The 19,677-nt window shown below is 42.8% G+C and overlaps 1 protein-coding gene across 6 annotated transcripts in view; it reads left to right on the top strand.

The window, feature by feature from the left end:
* The first annotated feature begins 1,958 nt into the window (after positions 1 to 1,958).
* The window catches only part of FARP1 (FERM, ARH/RhoGEF and pleckstrin domain protein 1), a 249,282-nt gene continuing 231,563 nt past the window's right edge, over positions 1,959 to 19,677 (top strand). For all 6 annotated transcript variants that reach the window (XM_068166920.1, XM_068166853.1, XM_068166691.1 and 3 more), the window contains exon 1: positions 1,959 to 2,254. The gene's annotated coding sequence lies outside the window, so the exon portion shown is untranslated. The remainder of the gene's footprint in view (positions 2,255 to 19,677) is intronic.

Genomic DNA, 19,677 nt, shown 5'->3' with positions numbered 1-19,677 from the left:
GTATTTGGAAAAAGGCAATCTTCACATGGTCACAAAGTTGAACTAGATGATCATTGTAGCTCCCTTCCACCTGAAATTATTCTATTCTATGCTATTCTTTCTATTATATCATATTCTATTAATTTCCATTCTATTAATTTCCATTCTATTAATTTCTTAATCTTCTCTAGGTAGATCATTTATTTTGTGTGGAAAAAGTTTTGGAGGAAAATATCAATAATTATCGAACAGGGCATGCAAAAAGGTTGCAGAAGGACTGTTTACAAAGGCATCAGTGATAGGATGAGGAGTGATGGTTTGAAATTAGGGAAGAGCAGGTTTAGATTGGATTTTAGGAAGTTCTTTACCATGAGGATGGTTGAGCACTGGAACAGGTTGCCCAGAGAGGTGGTTGAGGCCCCATCCTTGGAGATATTCAAGGTGAGGCTCGATGGGGCTCTGGGTGACCTCATCTAGTTGAGGATGTCCCTGCTTATTTGCATGGGGGTTGAACTAGATGACCTTTAGAGGTCCCTTCAAACTCAGGTGATTCTGTGATTCTACTACCTTATTAGGTATTGACAAATAAAGGCAATTTCTAGCCTTTTGGTCAGTAACACACGTACTTTGGTTAAGGTTTCAGGGTTGACAAACAAAGTTCTCTTGATTTCACCGTCTTGGTTGACATACGCACTAAGGTATTTGTAGTAAGGTGTTCATGCCTAGATGCATCACTGTTGACAGCAGAGGAATTTGTCTTTTGGAGATTAAGCAAGGCCATTGGTTATGCCATCCAACTGGATAGTGGTGTTTTAAGAACTGCTGTGTGCAGACAACTACACTGGTCCTAGGTGTGTCAGCCTTTCTGCTGTAGCTCTAATTCTTCTCTAAGGCAATGTGTAGGGTCTGTGCAAAAAAGACACTCGCCAGCCCTGGCCTTTTCCTGGTGGTCTCCTTTCTGCTGACGTACTGGAGTAGAGGCTCTTTTGAGACACAGCACTTGAAGCCCAGATTGCTACTGCTCGTTAAAATCTTCAGCGCTGTGATCTGTGGCAGCCTAACATGGAAGAAAATATAGATTACCAACTAGTAAGCATAAATGTGAATACACTACTCATACACTTAGTCTTTTGGTTTCTCTGGCATCTCAGGCAATCACTTGGGGAGTATCATGCATGTTGAGGGATACCTCGTGATGAATCAAGCATTGATCGTGAGGACAACACCTCTTGGTGAATCAAGCGTTGATCTGTTTTCCACTGATTCCTGAGGTGTCCTAAAGCAGAAAGGCTGGGGTATTAAGGGGTTTGCACAAACCCCTTTGGGCAATGTCCAGGTTCCTCCCAAACGAGCCACATAGTTTAACAGCCTCTCAGCTGCTGGTGAATGAACCAGTTCCCTCTCCAAGGGCAGCAGGGGATAATCTTCCTGCGGCGTGCCCTTGCCTCTGAAGGCACCTACATCGGATGGTAACCCAAACCCACAGAAAACGGCAGCGACCGCGCAAGGCCACTGCTCCCCCTCGGCCCAGGTCAGCAGGTCGAGGCGGGCAGGGAGGTCCCGCCACTCTCACCAGCTGCCTCACTCCTCGGTGTCACCCTCCGCCCCTCAGGTGCGGGACTGCAGTCTAGCTTAACCCTTCCCTTACGCCGCGGCCACCTGGGCGCTGCTTGGGAGAGCGTTTGGAGCACCTTCCAGCGCCTCAGCAGCTCAAGGTGGTGGTCGCTGCTTCTTCTCCTCTCCTCTCGACGGGCTGCCCTGTACCTGCGGCCGGGCGGCACCGCCGAGACGGGTACCACGCTGCCTCCGCCGCCGCCAGCGCTGAGCCGAGCGGCCATGGCGAGCCGCCGCCGCCGGTGAACGCTGGAGGGGGCTCTCGGTCATCTCCTGCCGCCGGCAGCTCCCCCTCCGGGAGGGGGCAGGGTTAGGGGAGGTGCAGCCGCGTTAGCGCCGTGAGCGGCGGCCAGTTCCCGCTTCCCTGGTCTGCAGGAGGCAGCAGGGACCCTCATCTCCGTTACCGCCTACCCCTTTCTCCTCAGCGCCCAGCCCAGTGGGCTCACCCCACTGCAAAGCCCGACATGGCGACCCTGCTCCTGCGAACCCCCTGCTATCCTCCTCCACCCGCCGCCGCTACCACTTCTGCCGCCGCCTTCTCCTTCTCCTCCCCGCAGAGCTTTTAATGGCTCGGAGCTCCGGCGGCCAAACGCTACTGCCCCTGCTCCAGCCGCAGCGAGGACAGCCAGCGGGAGCCCGTGCAGCCCCAGCCCCGCGCATGGTAAGGACGGCACGGCGAAACAATGGGGCCGGGCGGGAGCGGCAGCGGGTGGCGCTTGCCCCGCCGGGTACCGCGGTGAGGGCTGCGGGGCACGCGGTGCGACCCGCCCGCGGGGCTGCGAGGGCGTGAGGGAGCCGGCGGTCGGGAGCAACGTCCGCGCCGGCCCCGGCACCACCGCTGTGTCCCCGGGAGCTGACAGACGCGAGGCCGCGCTGCCCGGCGGACATCCCGCGGGCGCCACTCAACCCTGCTTAATCCCGTTACCGCGGATAATCCGCGGGGCGGCACCGCAGCGAGCAGCGTCCGCGCCGCCTTCTCTCCTCAGCTTCCCCCAGGGCACCGTGGCCGGGCTCATTCCGGGCGGCAGTGAGGGCGGCCGCTCAAGTTGGTGTCTTTTGTTTTGCCCCCGGGCTGGAACTCGGCCCCACCGCCGGGGCGTCCCTGCAGCGGTTGCCGGGCGGCGGGTCGGGAGCCCTTGAAGGGGCGCTCGGTGACGGGTGGAGTTGGAGATACGGACGTCCCCGTTGGCCGGAGAAGACGTTTAGCTCAGGCCGGGAGCCGGCGGGGAGGCGGCGCTCCAGGGGGGCGTGCGAGGGCAGCGCCTCGCTCCGCGCCTCGCCTCGGCCCCAGGGCGGCTCGGGGAGTACGGGACGGGACGGCCCAGCCCGGGCGGCGGTCGTTATGGGCGCTGGCTTCCCGCTCGATCCCGGCCGCCGCTGCTCCCCGCGTTCCCTGGGCGGCTGTAACAGTCGCCGCCCGGGCCTGGGTGCACCTTCCGCCTTCACACCCAGGGGTGCGCCGAGGTGACTTCGGCCTGGTTCCCTCGACGCCCCTGACATTGCCTTGTCCGTGCCAGAGCTGAAAAGTTCGCTGCTTTCAAAACAGAGTCTTTGTCGCTCCTCGGCGTGATCGGCCTCAACCAGGCATGAACCGCTGGGGAAAGTTTTGAGTAAACAGAAGTTTATTTTCAGAGTGGGAGCTCATTTTGTAATTGAGTTGCTTTTCTGTTTTAAAGCAGACAGAAACTCTGGGGAGGGTGTGGGACTTTGGTTTTTTAAGTTGCTGGATTTGCTTGATTGCTGGCATGAAATAAATGAAATGCATAACACATCTTTTTTGGTCACAGACTTCTTACCAGGGTTTCCTTCAAAGAGATTTGTCCCTGGAGAGTGGGAAGATGATTGCTCTGAAGGAACAGCATCACTCAGATGTTTTATTATTTCTGTCTCTCGATACTTTGACTCTTGCTCCATGTATTGCTTCCAGTGTGTATTTACAGCAAGCAGCTGATGTTGGCATCAGGCTAACGAAAATAAAATTCTGAAGGAGTCCAGACACGAAGAGATGCAGTTCTCTTCATTTAAGAGTTCCCCTTCCCTTACTAATGGATGTTTAAGTGAGGATTGCAGTATCTAGCTAATTAGCAGATCTGAGCCTTTTAGAAATGGGCCTGCGTACCAAGAAAGTACAAAATCCTCTTAGCTATGCCTCACATGTCCGACCTGCCGGGGTCTTGAAGCTGTGCTCTGGCTGATAGAACAGGACAGGAGCTGCCCGCTGTGCCTGCAACATTGCATCCTGGGGCTTGTAGTTACCCCAGTGTGCACCTTACTGGTAAGCCGTATTTAAGGGCTGGGCTGCTAATGAAGCCAGGTGAGAGCTTGCCTTCCCCCTTTGCTCTGCCCTTTCCTGGTACCAGAAATGTCAGGTACTGAGCAAAGTGTACCAGTTCTGTGGCTCAGGCATCCTGGTTGATGTTTTTGCCTTCTAATTCAGAGCTTTATTCCCTTAGGTATTACTTTGCTCTAAGATTGGATAGCATCTCTTTTCCTTCCTTTGCAAATAGCAAAGATGGGGGGAAGGGATAGTTGACAGCAGGGCCAACTGTCATCATCACAGGAAGGGGCTAGAAAGCTGTATGCACTCCTTTTTTGCAGTATCTTCTGTATAGTCAATGAAATAGTGTTGTGTGTTTTTTTTATTTGCACTGTTATCTTGAACAAACAAACTAGAAAAGTGTGCAGAATGTTTAACTTACAGGCCTTCAAAATGTCAAAAGTTGGTAAGAGATTAAACGTGTAATACCAAAGCCTGAGTTTTATTTAATGTCTGGACTTCAAATAGGAATTCTTTTTTTTTTTTTAATTCTCCAGGTTGACACAGTTCATTAGTCATTTTGTAATCAATATCTTAAAGCAGGCTGCTTGTTACAAACTTTTGGAAAGAAAACTGGGGGTGATAAATGACCAAAGGGAAAGCACCACTTAAATGTCATAGCTTGGAAAAAAAAAAAAAGAAAAGGAGATGACATTCTTTAGGAGATATATTTCTGCATTGAAATTTAGGTAGAGAATGATGAATTTGTAGTGCTGTTCAGTAAAATTTCCCTGATCTTTTTGGATTAATTTGACTTAGGAAAAAGTTTGGTCTTTCATTTAAGCAATTGATATATGATCAGCAACTCTTTACAGAAATACAAAAAATGTTGACAGTGACGTATATGAGGCTGCTTATGTCTGCTTGGTGATGGAGCTAGGCAGAAGAAATGCTTCACTGGTTTGAAATATCTTTGCATTAAGTCTTTGGCTTGCTCTCTGGCACTGACTGGTGCAGTGACTTCCAAGCTGGGATCTGCTGGGCTACAAAGCTGAGCAAGATGGTCCATGGGACTGTGTTTTTACAGTGTTTGCAGTGGCAAGTTGCCCAGTAGGCAGAGAAATTTCAAGGATGCCAGTTGGCATGTCACTGGCTGGGTGTGTCTCCTCAGGTTTTGCAAGGTGGAAAACTGTGTAGAGAACAGTGTTGCATCTTCTCTGGTTGTTAGTGGTCGTCCACCCCTCTTCCCTGAAGCTGGAATTTGAAGTGCAGGTCTGTGCTCTAACTTTGTCTTCCACTCCACTTGGGGAAATGCAGTTCTGTGTTGTGCTGACTGCAGCAGTGATCTGGATTCAGAGCTTCAACAGAATTGACTCTACTCAACTTTTTAAACCTGTGTTCATGACTGGGGTTGAAAATCCAGATTAAACCTCAGTATTATTTATCTTGGTTACATCCTAGTGCAGAATCGATGTATTTGCATGATACTTTCCATACTGTGCTGTGATGTTAGTGATAGGGACTAAATTTGCTAGCTTGGGTTTCTGGTTTTGGTTGGTGGTTTTTTGTTGTTTTTGGCTTTTTTCCACTGCTTGTGGCTTTTATTTTTTCCCCACCATGCTTGTCTGCACCAGGGTCCTTATTTTATATTGTCTTTTTTAGAAAAGCATGATAAAAATGCTGTCTATTCAGCTTGGGTCTACCAACTTGCCCTGTGTTTTCTGTTTCCTCTTTTAGAAATTGGCATGTTTATTTTGAGAGAACCTTTCCAAACTCAATTTCATTGCTTTGAAAGGTTGCAGTTTGTGTACTTTCTTTTTTTGTGGGTACTTTTCTGACTGGCAGGTACTGAGTGGATGGTGAAGTAGTTTACCGATGGATTGCTTGAATTGGGCAGAGTAAAAGTGCTACTTGCTTTTTGGGTTGTAAAGGCACAGAACATGAATTACAGAGTTATAAAAGGTCATTAAGCTCAGTCAGCTTTGAATGTGTGCAAAATGTCAGTAAATTTGGCTTGCAGAAATGGAGGCAAATCAGACAAATAGGTCAGTCTTTATCAGATGTGGGTGCTATCTCATTTGTAATCCATTTCAGCATGGTAAGATTTTTAGCCTGGTCAGTAATGAAGTACACTTCATTAAATATTATGAGAAGTGAAAACAGGATATGCCTTTTGGAGGATTTGAGGAACAGGGTATGGAACTATGGTTTTGTTCATTTTGATTTTTCAATGTTTTATTTTTTTTTTAGCTTGGAAGTATAAATGAGGGACATTCCTTTTTGACAAGCAAACATTAAAAAATAGTTCAAGAAAAAAAAAGAATGGTGGCTCTGTTAGTTGGTACTCAAATAAAATGAAGCTTTGTTGGTTAAGTTCACAGAGGTGCTAAAGTTCCATTCTCTGTTGACCTCAGAGGGAACTTCGATTTTTGCAGTGTGTCCTTAAATGTTATGCAGTAAAGTCTGTACAGTATATCTGGTTTTGTGTTGCTGTATGACATGGAGAAAAGAACTTTCTTGGGGCATGAAATCTGGATAGTGAGGGTTACAGATTTCTGGACAACATACATTTGTTTCTAGGCATGAGGAATAGTTGGGAAGCTGGGTGGTACTGACGTACAAGGTAAGGATGGTGTTTCCAGACTCTGTTTTCTTTCCCAAGTTATAAATTGGGTGTGGTGTTAAAGCCCACTGAAAGGTGGGAGGCCGTGTCTCTGAGATGTTGTTGCTGGTTCTGTTGCTGGTGATGCCTTACTTAAAGGGCTCTGTTGCTTGCCATTACAATATTTTTTTAACTTTGCTACCTTGGCAGCAGTACTGGGGGTTGCTGTCCCATCGTGCAAGATTTCTCAAATGAGAAATACTAACAGTGATTTCAATCCCACTTTCTTTCCAAATAAGCTGACTCAGGGGGGCCAAGTTAATGGCTCAGACTTTGCAGAGTGACTGAATTTTCTATAGTGAAAGTATGTTAAGAGACTATTTGCATCCAATTTCACATGTGAGTCTCCTGTCTTGTAAAGTTCTGTTAAGTGCCATTTCAAGCTCTCTCCCTCATTGGGTATGTTAACACAGAAGTGAAAAACAGGAGTCATGGAACCAAAGGGGATGTTCCCCTCCTCCCTGAAGGTGTAGATCTTCCCAAAGATCTATTTCTATAATACACAAAGTAGTTCTGCAGTGGGAGAGCACATGGACAATTTTTCTGAGGAGAAGCTGTGAGTTTCAGAACAGATACATTAGTTAACAAGTCACCCCTGCTTAAAACAACTACCTTTGAGTGCAGGCAATAAACTATTTCCATAGATGATGTGGAATTGCTGCTCTGGGACAGGCTGCTCAGATCCCTGGATTGTCTTGTGCAAAACATTGCTAGGGAAGGGCACGGTTGTCTGTAGGTCGGAAGTGGTAAACTGGAAAATCTAGGAGTGATAGGAGAAAGTTAGTATTGTTGGATGCTTCCTTCTCTGGTTTGTGTGTGCTGCTTCTGCTGGCTACTCTTGGTCTTTCTGCATCTTTCACTGGTGATTACTGCAGGACCAGTTGTTTCATCACTGGCTGCTAATAATACTGTTGACTGCATCTCCTTAATTGAGGACCCTTGTTTTCAGTCACCTGCACCATGGGTGCAGGCTAAGAAGACATTTGTCAGTTTATTCAAATAGCAAATGATGTGTCACAAAGAATCTAGCTGCTCAGTAACCTGTGTACATTTAATTGCTTCTTTGTGCTGTGCATCATGAGATTTTCTGTTGCTTATTCTCTTTCAAATAATATATTTTTTTCTGGGCCTGGATTGTTTGAGCTGCAGGCATTGTTCATTTCTTCTATCTCTTGTTATTTTTGGACATGTCCCAGCCTCCATCTCCCCACTGAACAATACCAAAGGTGCTCTGCAGGGACCTTTGCTAGCCCAGCAATGGAGTACCAGCAGCCTCCTCATTAGTCTTTTATGTCTCTCCTTATCAGTTTTACTGTGAAACTCCCTATCGCTTCAGTTGCACATGTTAGAATAATTAGGCTTCCTGTTCAGCAGGTTTGTGTGGCATTGATTTTGGCCTGAAAGTTCAGGGGAGGGGAAGGTTACTAGAAATTTATATGAAGTGGCAAGTGAGTCTTTGGTATTTGCCTTTTTCCACCAAGATGGGTTTAAAATACAGGATAGCACAAAGAAAGGCAAGAATGCTGAGCAGGCTTTCATGTTACTTGTATAGGAGGTGTTTTCCCTTGCATTGTTAAATAAGTGAAACTAAGGCTTAACCCCACACACTCTTTTAAGAGAAAAAGAGGATGTGGTGATATTGCTGTTCAGTTGGAACAGGGCTTCCCATCATGCAGCTGCTCTGGGAGCACAGGAGGCATCATGTGAACTTGAAGCATTTCCCTGGCTACCTTGATCTTCCTAAAAATTATTGGAGGGGGTGATGAGTGTCTTTTGGAGGTAGTGGATTTTTCCTTTGTTTGTTTCTCTGATTTCTTGAATGGTCCTGGAGTTTGCTGCTGCTGCTTATGGCTTACCATTAGACTGAAATTAATTTGATTCTATTTTGTTAATTCTTTGCAGTCTTATGATTGCAATAACAATGATCGCAACCGAGGAGTCTGTGGCCAGCTATTGCTGCGGTGCATAATAGTAGTGTCTCTATCAGATTAAGGAGAAGTGTGCTTTATTTAATTTGTCCTGCCTGAGGCTATTTTCTCAAACATTAAGGTTAAAAAGGACAGTAAAGCTCTTGTGAAAGTAAAGATCTGCAGTAGTTGTGATGTTTTGTTTCAGGAGTTTCCTATTTTCCAGACTGGTTAGTATTAAGACCCTTATAAAAATATGAAAAATATTAAAAGGAGAATGGGGAGGAGAGATTCAGTTACAGTTACTTTCAGAGAGTATATAACTTTATGTACCTAGTTGTGCATCATAGAAGTTAAACTTATTTTGGGGGAATCTGTAAGACTAGCCACCTTTAAGGTAATTTACATTCTTTTTATTTGAAGATCTCAGCTCTTTTCTTACCTTTGTGGCAATTCCTTCTAAAAATCCATTTTGCATTACATGTGTTAGACTGAATCCATTAATGTTTACCATTTTAACATACTAAACATTCAGTTGTTTTGCTGCCTTTTAAACAAAGCCATCAGTCTGTGTGTGTAGGATCATCAGCTGTATGGTTGTGCAGTTGTAACCTGTGCAGTTCATCAGCCATTTCTTGAAGTTTAGCTGGAGTAACTGATGTGATGTGGAAAATAAAATAGTTTCATACTCTGGTGCAGAGCACCGTTTTTTCCCTCCTGTGTGCTTTGAAATGTTGACCATGTTTTTCAGTGCTATGAAAAATAAAATACTAAACACCAGGAAAAGTGACATAAAGCAAGCAAAAAGGAAAAGATACCTAGAATGCACAGTCATGCTAGCAGAAAATATCCTCAAAGTGCCTCAATAGCAAATAAATAGATAAGGCAAAACCAAAACAGATGGTGTGGTAGTATTGCAGTGGAGAGAAGGGCAAGTGACTTTGCTGTTTGAATATAAAAAAGGTTTGTAAAGGCATCCTAATTAGGTGCTGCTCACAGCTCTGTGTTTACTAATAATATTTGTATTTTGAGATAAGTCACAAATGGCACAATTCCAAGGATATAGATTGCCTAAAACTTGCAAGTTGGAAGTTCTAAGGACAGAATTTCTGAATCCAGCTGTAGGAGAGAAGTTGGGCAGATTTTTCCATCTCTCTCTTCCCCCATCTTCCCCCTATTATTTACAATTAAGACATCAATAGTAATGCTGCCTCGTGTTTCTGACTGTTCTCTGTCTATTCCTTCGTAAACTGTTGGGCATCTCCAACCATATTAGATAAACAATGAAGCTTCATTAAAAAATAAGTGCTTGATAGAGGAGAGACTCAAATAACTGCAGCTGTTGCTAGAGGTCATTTGCATTGCCTGTCAGCTGCCTGATCAGCACAAGCGTTGGCTGGGCAGTCACATAGGTACTCCTCACAGCAAATGCAGCCTCATGCCATCTAATTAGCAGTGAGTAAATATGACAATGTTGAGAGAAGGTTCAGGAAGGCTGGCAGGACGGGAGGTGTGTGGTGGACTGAACCATGCAGCAGCTGGCTTTTTGTCATGCAGTGGCTGAAGGCAGAGCATCAGTTGGGTGGAAAGCAGTTTTTATTAGCTCTGTTGGTCACCAGCCATGACCACATTTGCATTGTGGCGCTTAGTGTGGTCTTGACCTTTGAATGCATGGAACGTTGTGGCTTAGCCGTTCTCAATACACAATTAGTTTGTCTTAGAGGGAAGAAGAAAACCCATTTCTTGATGCCTCTTTTTCTAACCTTTATTTCCCCCTCCTTTCTCATCCTTGAAATTCCTAGAGGCATATATTGTCGGCGTTTGGGGAGAATGTATGTTTTGGGGATTTATTTTTTTCTAATTCACTAATAGGGCTAAATTTCTTTCAGGGTGAGAGAAAAACATGGTGTAGATCAAAGTTCTGTAATTCTATTTGTGCATATAATTTGTGCAGCTGTTGGCAGTGCTGGGAAGAACCATTCCTATTGTCTTAGTTTTAATGACCATTTGTGAGAAAAAATGAACCGAGCAGTACTGCTAATGTTGCAAGGCTGAGGTTACGGAACTGTGGTTAATCACTAGAAATTAACAAATGTACGGATTTTCTTCCTGAAATGAAGGACGAGGAGTCTGAATCATTCCTTTAATGAGGGTGGGCTGTTCCAGATGCTACTTTTATCAGGTTCTCAGGTAGTAAGAACTATTTGGTTCTCCAAATATGGCTAGATTGCTGTTGTTGTTACACTCACCTCTCCCCCCCATTTTTTTGTTTTGGTCTACAATATTTACTTGTTTTTCTTTCCTGAATTCTGTGCATGTCTTTATTTCTCAGTCTCTTTTTAAATACAGGTACTATGTGTGACAGCATTCTGTAGTATTTATCTGTGATATTTGTGTTTATCTCTTCCACTGGTAAATTAAATGTGATGGAAGCGTGCACTGCTTATGCTTTGTAAAGTTTCAGTAATACTTACAGCCAAAACTGTTGCTGGTATAGAGTCCCAGAACTTGTTAACTTCTCATTTGCATATTCAACAAGATGTAAATGTTGAGTAGTACTGTTTTTCCATTAGTCCTGCAGCTTGCTTAACAATAAGGAAAGAAAGCAAATTTTTGGGGACTCCTCTGGGGTTTTGAAGGTCCAATAAAGCTAAATTATTATTTATTTTTTTTTTTGGCATGAAGCCTTTAAATGCTGCAAAAGATTTTGTTATATGACTGGTTTGATTTAGAGACACTGCAAATGGCAAGCCTGAGTGTTGGACAGTTATCTTGATGGATTTGTTAGAGGCTCTTTCCCCTTCTCCCCTCTGGCAAAATACTGTCAGCTAAAGATTTTCTTTGTGATCATCACAAGATTCAAATTTAAAAGGGTTTTTAAATTCTGTGCTCTGTCATGTAAATTCTGCATACACTTTGTGTGTGTGTAGATTAAGAAATAGAGATCTTCAAGAGCAATGCAATGAGAACGAGTCAGTTGTCAACTATTAAGAGTATCTGACTATTAATGTTCCTGATGTATTTTATTCAGTCATTATTCTACTGAGAGAAAGCCATCTCTTTTTTTTGTTCCTTTTTTTTTTTTAATTGAATTTACAGGTCAGTGTTATTTTTGTCACTTAACAGATTAGACATCTTGAACAATAAACATATATCTTTTACTATATAATGGACATGGTCATAAAAGGTGACTGATAATTGTGCTTGATGTTACCTGCTTCAGTTTTTGTTCTGTAATTTGTGGTGTGAGGTTCCTGTTGTTTCTATTGCTTGCAGACCTGTATTTTCACTGGTTGACTGAAGGACCAGATTTAGGTAACTACAGGCTTGAGCCAGTGCTTGTAGGAATCTTGACAGTGATCCTAAATTGCCTTTTCAGTACCCGTAGTCTGATTCAAGGGTGTTCCTTATAAGAACTGATGTTTTTGTGCAGGCATCTTTCAGGTGTCTGAAATACCAGTGCTTCAATTAAAAGAAGAAGAAGAAAAAGAAGAAAATCTGCTTTATAGTTTACAGTCTTTCAATTGGGGATATTTCCTGCTGGTAAACTGGCCTGTGTAAAACTGTTCTATTTCTTCCTAAATCTTTAAACTTCCTACTCAACTTGAAGACCACATCCTTCTACACTGGGTGATCTTGCAAATGGTTTGTTCCCTTGTCCTTTTACTGTGCCAATCTCCTTGGTTCTCTGGGAAGCTTTTGTTCTACTCCAGGTTTTTCAGTGCCAGTACAGAGTTAACCTGTGGGCTAGAGCCCTTTCAGAAAGGCTGTGTAGGGGTTTTTCTTCATGGCAGTTAGCTTTCCAGAAAGATCGTGTGTAACCTGGTTACTGGACCAGTAGCTCTATTAGTCGCTGTGCTTCTGAATTTTGATAGTTCTTCTCTAACAGCTATCTTCCATATTATATAAAATATTCTATACATGTTTATAAAATATTCTATACATGTTTTCCCTTAAAATGTAATTATTATTATTTTTAAGCTGAGCTAAAGCAGGTTGTGATTAATAGCCTCAAGGTTCCCCTTTTTACCATATACATAGTTGTTTTATCTATGTTAGTAAGGCATGATGTCCTATTTTGGTTATTATGACTGGTTTTTGAGCTGAAAGATGATAACAGAAATGTGTCTTGGAATTTCTTGGGTATGATAGAGACAAAAAAAAAAGGGGAGTAAACCACCAAAATGTTATTAAAGTGTCGATTCTGTTGAGTGAGATGCTAAAAGCATGTTAGACTATGAAAGCTTTAAACTGTAACCTTTTCTTTTAAAAACTGCCTTTTAATAAGGAATGTGTTTATATATTTCTGATAATTCTAAGACACTTTCAAGCAAGCCTGAGTTTTCTGCAGGAATTCAGTAAGGTGCCACTATGCCATACATCCATTAACAGAGGTTCTCTGCTGCCTGGCAGTGTGTGTTCCTTACTGAATGAGAGCGCCCCTAGTTTTAAAAAAAATTATTATTTGAGTGCAACTTTGAAGGCTCTTCACTGAATGAATCCATTACGAGAGCTGCTAAGGGGTATCCTGTTTTTGCAGAATGTGCAAAAAGTCACAGTCACTTTGCAAAGCTGAGAGCTGTGGTAAAATACTGCTTATTCCCTTTAATGCAGTATTCCATTTGGCTGTTCTGCTGGTTCTTCATGCTTAGAATTTATTAATTGGGAGGAAAAGAATTTATAAGGACTTTTTAAATGGCTTTTTTTTTTTTTTACTATGAAAACCCCCCCACGTTGTTTTCATTACCATACAAGATCTCTCCGTTTACTCCTCTTAAGCACTTCAGATGGATGAGAATCAAGCCATAAACCTCCCCAACTGTACATGTAGTTTTCTCTGACTGACTGGTAACTAGTGCTAGTAGTTGCAAAACTCATACTGTGTTGCAATACAGGTGAAAATATTTGGTTTGTACCTGTGTGTTTGTTTAGTTTACAGCCCTAGTAGTTTTCCTAGTAGCTTTATTTAAACTTGATTTTTTTGAACAAAAAAGTGTAATTCACTTAGAGGCTGAACTTTCTAAGGCAATGGTACAGGAAAAAAACTGTGTAGGCCTGGTAAATAGGGATGAAACCCAGAATCCATCAGAGCAAACACAGGCAATAACATGAATGGTGAAACGGCAAGGTTTGGCCTTGAACACAGCTGATAAATGAAGGGTGGGAGCAGATTATCTTCTGCCCATGGGATGCTCCTGCTGCCCTTGCTGTGTTGCATGGACTGAGAATACTGCAGTTCACAATATCACTTAGGTTGGAAAGGACCTTGAGGATCATCGAGTCCAACCTATCAACACAGACCCCATGACTAGACCATGGCACCAAGTGCCACGTCCAATCTCCTCTTGAACGCCTCCAGGGTCGATGACTCCACCACCTCCCTGGGCAACCCATTCCAATGATGGATGACTCGCTCGGTGAAGAACTTCCTCCTCACCTCGAGTCTAAACTTCCCCTGTCGCAGCTTGAGACTGTGACCCCTTGTTCTGGTGCTGGTTGCGTGGGAGAAGAGACCAACCCCTTCCTGGCTACAACCACCCTTCAGGTAGTTGTAGAGGGCAATGAGGTCACCCCTGAGCCTCCTCTTCTCCAGGCTAAACAATCCCAGTTCCCTCAGCCTCTCCTCATAGGGCTTGTGCTCAAGGCCTCTCACCAGCCTTGTTGCCCTTCTCTGGACACATTCAAGTGTTTCGATGTCCTTCTTAAACTGAGGGGCCCAGAACTGGACACAGTACTCAAGGTGCGGCCTAACCAAAGCAGAGTACAGAGGCACAATGACCTTCCTGCTCCTGCTGGCCACACTATTCCTAATGCAGGCCAGGATGCCGTTGGCATTTGTCACCTCTGGCATGCTTATGAACTGAAAATATCTTATTGGGAGAATTATGGCTTGCTCTAGACACTGGCATATAGTGGTGTTGCATGTGACCTACTTCTTTACTTTTTAAAATAAATATTTTCCCCTGTAGACCATTGCTCCAAAGATCATGAGTGTTGTTAACTTTTTAGTATTGTGACAAAATTGCTGAAGAAAGTTAATTCTGTTTCTATAATCTTTAATACCAAGTAGAGCTTATAAAAATTATTGCAAGGATAGAAAATAGGCTGGTTTGTATTTCAAGTTTAGTTTACTGTAGTTAGTACTTCAGGTCCTTTCTGGTGTGCAACTGGGCTGCTTGCACACCTTCCAGAGATAGGGTAACACTTCAGGGAAGGTATACACACTTGCAGTGGATAGTACAGGTGTTATCAGTTCTTTGGTACCATTGTGTAAGTACTTAAAAAATTGCCTTAAGTTGTCTCTGTACACTCTGTACAGCCTTCTCTTGATTTCTGCAGAAGCATCACTTTTTTTTCAGTCAGAAATATTCCAGGTGGTGTTTTGTGGATGGGCAGTAGGGGTGAAGGTCTTTCATGCCTCTCATTAGGTAAATGGGCTCTCTTCTAACACCTGTTTCTTCCTTGCTTCATGGTAATCATCTCTCAGCAAGCATCCTTGCCTGCACACTAAAGCAGAAAAGTTGGTATTCTTCAGCTGCATGCAACTTGAAATTCAGCCTCTACTGGTAGGGAATAAAAAAAATTGAGACATTTTCTTTAGTAATCTTATAAACCAAAAAAGGTTTATATGTGTAAACTAATAAGATTGCTTCCTGAAGCTGGGCAGATATCCCTCTTTTTGAGCATTTTTACGAGCTATTTTTGCATAGATGCGTTGAGGATCCTGTAACACAAGATGTTCACTTACGGTCTTACTCCATGGCCTGATTGAGGCAGAGTGCTGCTTTGATGGCTGTTGCACACCATGTGTCTGCCTGTTCTTCCTTGGTGCCCCTTGAAAGTCTGTGGGCTCTGCTGGAGTGGTCTGAAGGCTGCTGTGTTGTCCCTGCTGTGGCAGCATGAGTTCAGAGAGAACATGAGGAGCTGTGAAAACACTGAGAAACTGGCAAAGAAAATTTTTAACTTCTTGGATGTGATTTCTTGCAATGGTGATGAGAGGTCAGATCCTGAATGCTGGCAGCAATCTGCTGGTATTTCACCAGGAATTTAAGTAAAATTGTTTCCGTGTGGAAGAAAACTTGGAAATGTTAACCTGTGATCTGTAATGTGAGATGGCTACAGTGTTCAGTACAGACCGTGTGAAGTAGTAGAGCTGTGGATAAGCAGGGTAAGAATAAAACTGGCAAATTGAATTTGGACCTCCTGGAAAGGCTTTACCTGCACCTACTATTAAAACACTTACTATCAGTGACTTCTCAAATTCAACAGGTCAAAACCCCATGCCTTTTGTATTGTCAGTTATTGTATACAATTGTTTAAAGTGCATAAGGCAACAGAAGGGGCAATACCCTTTAAATATTTTTGATCTCTGTTTTAGAGTCTCTACACTGGACAAAGTCCTGCTTTTAGAATTTCTCCAAGTGTAGTTGCTTTTCTGCTTCTCAAAAAATGAAGTGTTTTCCTATTACATATTTGCTTTCAATTCAGCTACTAGATGCAGGGAGGATATCTAGTTTTAAATAAACTCAGGACTGAGAACTCATGTGGGAGCTCAGAACACTTTTTCTTCTCCTTCGTCCATTTTATTCTATTAACAAAATAATTAGATGGGAGAAAATTAAGATTATGTGCATTAAAGCTTGAAGCACACAAAGAGCTCCAGATATCTAACTGAATGCATCATGCAAATTTGGTATCTCACAGTTTTAGAGGTTTTGAGATACCTAATAGAATTTATTGATATTTCATTAAATAGGATTATTAGTGAATTGAAAATTAATTATAGTCACCAAATGTTAATCTCTCCGTTGCATACTAAATTGCTCTGTTTTAAAGGGTAGTCTTGCTTGGTAATTATTAATGCTTTTGGATACGATTTTAGGGTGACTTTTAAGACATCTCAGTGGTTTAAGTTTAGTTCCTTCCAAACACACTGTATTGGAAGCTGTAATAAAATTGGCATCTCAGTATAATGAAACAAATCCACTGCTAATTTTAAGACAAAAGACGTAAAAGCAATTAATGTAAACAAGAGTATATAACATTCAAAGTGTGTAAATATTGTGTAACCTGCTAGTTCTGGAAATAGATGGACCACAGTACGTAAAAGTTAAATGTAGTCTTTAACTGTAAATTGATCTTTGAAATGCATCAATGGATATATATGAAATTCTAGACGAAAATGACAAAAGCAATCTCAGTGTAAGGCTTTGTCTTTACTAAATGCATTCACTTGCCAATAATGACTTAAACTATCCGTTTTATCCTCACTTTAGTCTTATGCTGACTTTTTTTTACTTCCCCAAGAGCAAGTCAAAAGGGACATTGTCAAGGTCCAGACTACAACATAATGTGATGAAGGACAGACACATAGAAAGCCTGGTTTTGTTGTTTGTTTGGTGGGCGTTTGTTTGTTTGTTTGTTTGTTTTGCTGCAGAAAAACAATCAGTTCTTTTCAAACAAAGCTCATGATACTAGTCCTAGACTGGGAAGTTCAACATCTTATGAGATATTTTTTCAATGTCCTTGTCTCTCAGAGATTTTCACCTCATTTTCCCTTGTAGGCTACTTTGTGCATGGTTGGTTGTATATTCAGATGAGATTTCTGTCCCCTATACATGTGAACTTGAGTTTCCTGCCATTTCACATGTTGTGGTGGCGAGAATGAAATAACCTACAAGCAGATCCTCCTAAGCACAATTCCTGGAAACTGTAAACTGTTGTGGGTATGTTTATTTTCTACTTGCCTCCTTGTTGTGATAACCTCAGTATTTTGAGGAAGGGAGCATACAGTTTATTTAAAAACCTGTTAGAGCAAAATGCCATTTACATAAGCAACAGTAGAAGCCTTCATGCTTCTGAACTGTATTTTCCTTTGCAGAGACTAGGAAGACTTTCTGGCAGCCAGAGTTACATTACCTTGTCATGTTAAAGACACTTCTTCAGCAAGGCAAGACTGAAAGCTCAATCTCACGTATGTGTAAAGAAATTGAAGGGGACTGTACTTGGGACTTTCCTTTTCAGACTGAAGAGCTTAGTTCAGTGTTCAGGCTTCATTTCCATTTGTAATCTGAGGCTGTTTTACCGTCAGGTCTTAGTGAAGTTGGAAGATAAAAAAATGTCCTTGATGCCATGAAGCTTTGCAGTGCTTTTTCATGCCCTTCTTCCTTCACCCAGCTCTTTGCCTTGTGTTTGCATCCAATCTTAACTTTACATTATTGAGACTTCTAGTTTTTGCTGGGATTCTACTTTTATACTGCTTGACACCAGAAATTGGCTGCTTTGCATAGAAGCCTGCTGCCCTTTTTAACAATACAGAAACCTAAGCATTTCCTCTTTCTGCATCTGGGTCTAGAAGGGATAATGATACTGCTAGTGGTGGTTCCAAAAATACTCATCTTGGATTTGTGGGTCAAGGACAACTGGAATGACAATAGCTTTCCATTTGGGTTAAATGAAGGAGCACCCTTTTGTTTAGGTAAGACAGTGACCTTATGAGACAGAACACAGAGTTTTGTGCTGAGCAGTTAGATCACAGCTTGGAACTGGCTTAATTTTATGAGTCCTTGACTCTGATTCCTGAACAAGACAAAGTAGCATATTAAAACCCATGTCTTTTTATGACAGTGCATGTGGTATTACCATTAGCAAAATTTCCCTGGACACCATTCTTTGCAACAGCAGCTTGGCTTGCAAATAGAACCTGAATACAGGAAAGACTGGGTGATTGCAGACACTTTGTAGATAAGCTGTGTGGAGCACCTGGCAGTTTACAGGAGCAAAGTCTAGATGCTGTTTATAGAAACAAGTGAGGGCAGGGCCATGCGGTACCCCCAAAATACCTCCTTCAGGTAGTAGTACATTAAAAACAACTTGTCTGGAATAGGTCTGACACTGGGCAAAGTGTGAACCATTGTGACAAAGTTTCCTGCTGGTGAGGAGGTCTCTCAGAAAGCCGTGAATCTTGCTGCAGCATTGTTTCCATTCCTTCATAGAATTTGTTTGAAAAATAGAAGGATCATAAGCTGCTGAAATTGGAAACACGCAAGGAATTTCAAGGGCTGAAAAAAACCCATGACACATGAATATATCTCAACATAAACTTCAAAGAACCTGTAACACAGAGGAAGTTGTTAAGGCTGATTTCTTGAGTTTCCATAGTACAAAAGGGGAAGAGTTTGTGCTGAGAGCATGGGGCAAGGTAATACTGACCTCTGGCCCGAGAGGGAAGAACTGGCCTCTTCGGTTTGTAAAATATGTTTCAAATATCTACTAGTCAGACTGAACAGCTGACTGTATTATTGAGGTCTGCTTTCTCTGAATCTGTGATACTTGCCATAAAAGTACCTGGTGGTGGATCTCATGACTGAATCAGCATGATTTTGGGCCCCACAATTCAAGAAAGTCAGGGATCTGCTGGAGAGAGTCCAATGGAGAGCTATGAGGATGGTTGCAGGACTTGAACGTCTCTCCTACAAAGACAGACTGACAGACTGGGGCTGTGTAGCCTTGAGAAGAGAAGGTTGAGAGGGGATCTTATCAACATCTATAAATATCTGAAGCTGAGTGTCAACATGAAAGTGCCAGTCTCTTTTCAGTGGTGCTCAGTGATACGACAAGGAACACAGTGATAGGTACAATCTAGAACACAGGAGGTTCCACCTCAACACAAGACAACACTTTTTTACGGCAAAGGTGACAGAGCACTGGAACAGGCTGCCTGGAGAGGTTGTGGAGTCTGTTTCTCTGGAGATTTTCAAAATCCATCTGGATATGTTCCTGTGCAGCCTGCCCTAGGTGATCCTGCTTTGGCAGAGAGTTTGGACTTGATCTCTAGAGAGCCCTTCCAACTCCTATAGTTTTGTGGTTCTGTGATTCTGGGTGTTTATAGGAAAGTACTGGTTGGGACTCCTAATGGCCAATCTCTGTCCAATTGGACTAGTCGACTGAAAGTATCCTTAGAATATTAAATTACTACCATTAAATGGTCTGGGGTTATATTCAAATCTGTATCTAGCACTAGTAAGTTACAGAGTGGTGCTAGTCAGACATCCACAGAGACATGCCTCATTTTGTCAGTTTGAAAACAGCAATGGCGCTTTTATTTTAGAAACAATTTCAGAATTGGTGGGAGCTCAAGAGCATGCAAAGAGAACTGAAGTGTCAAGAACCAGACTAGTGCTGTAGTCCAAATGTTTCTACTGTTTTCCAGAAATTGTAGATAAGGCTTGGTGTTGTGGGAGCACAGCAGTATCAGA

The sequence above is a fragment of the Melanerpes formicivorus genome, unplaced genomic scaffold (assembly GCF_026170545.1).
Source record: "Melanerpes formicivorus ecotype bairdi unplaced genomic scaffold, bMelFor1.0.p_v2 SCAF_1, whole genome shotgun sequence".
Lineage (NCBI taxonomy): Eukaryota > Metazoa > Chordata > Aves > Piciformes > Picidae > Melanerpes > Melanerpes formicivorus.
Note: the sequence above shows the minus strand (reverse complement) of the source record. Positions and strands in the feature narration are given on the sequence as shown.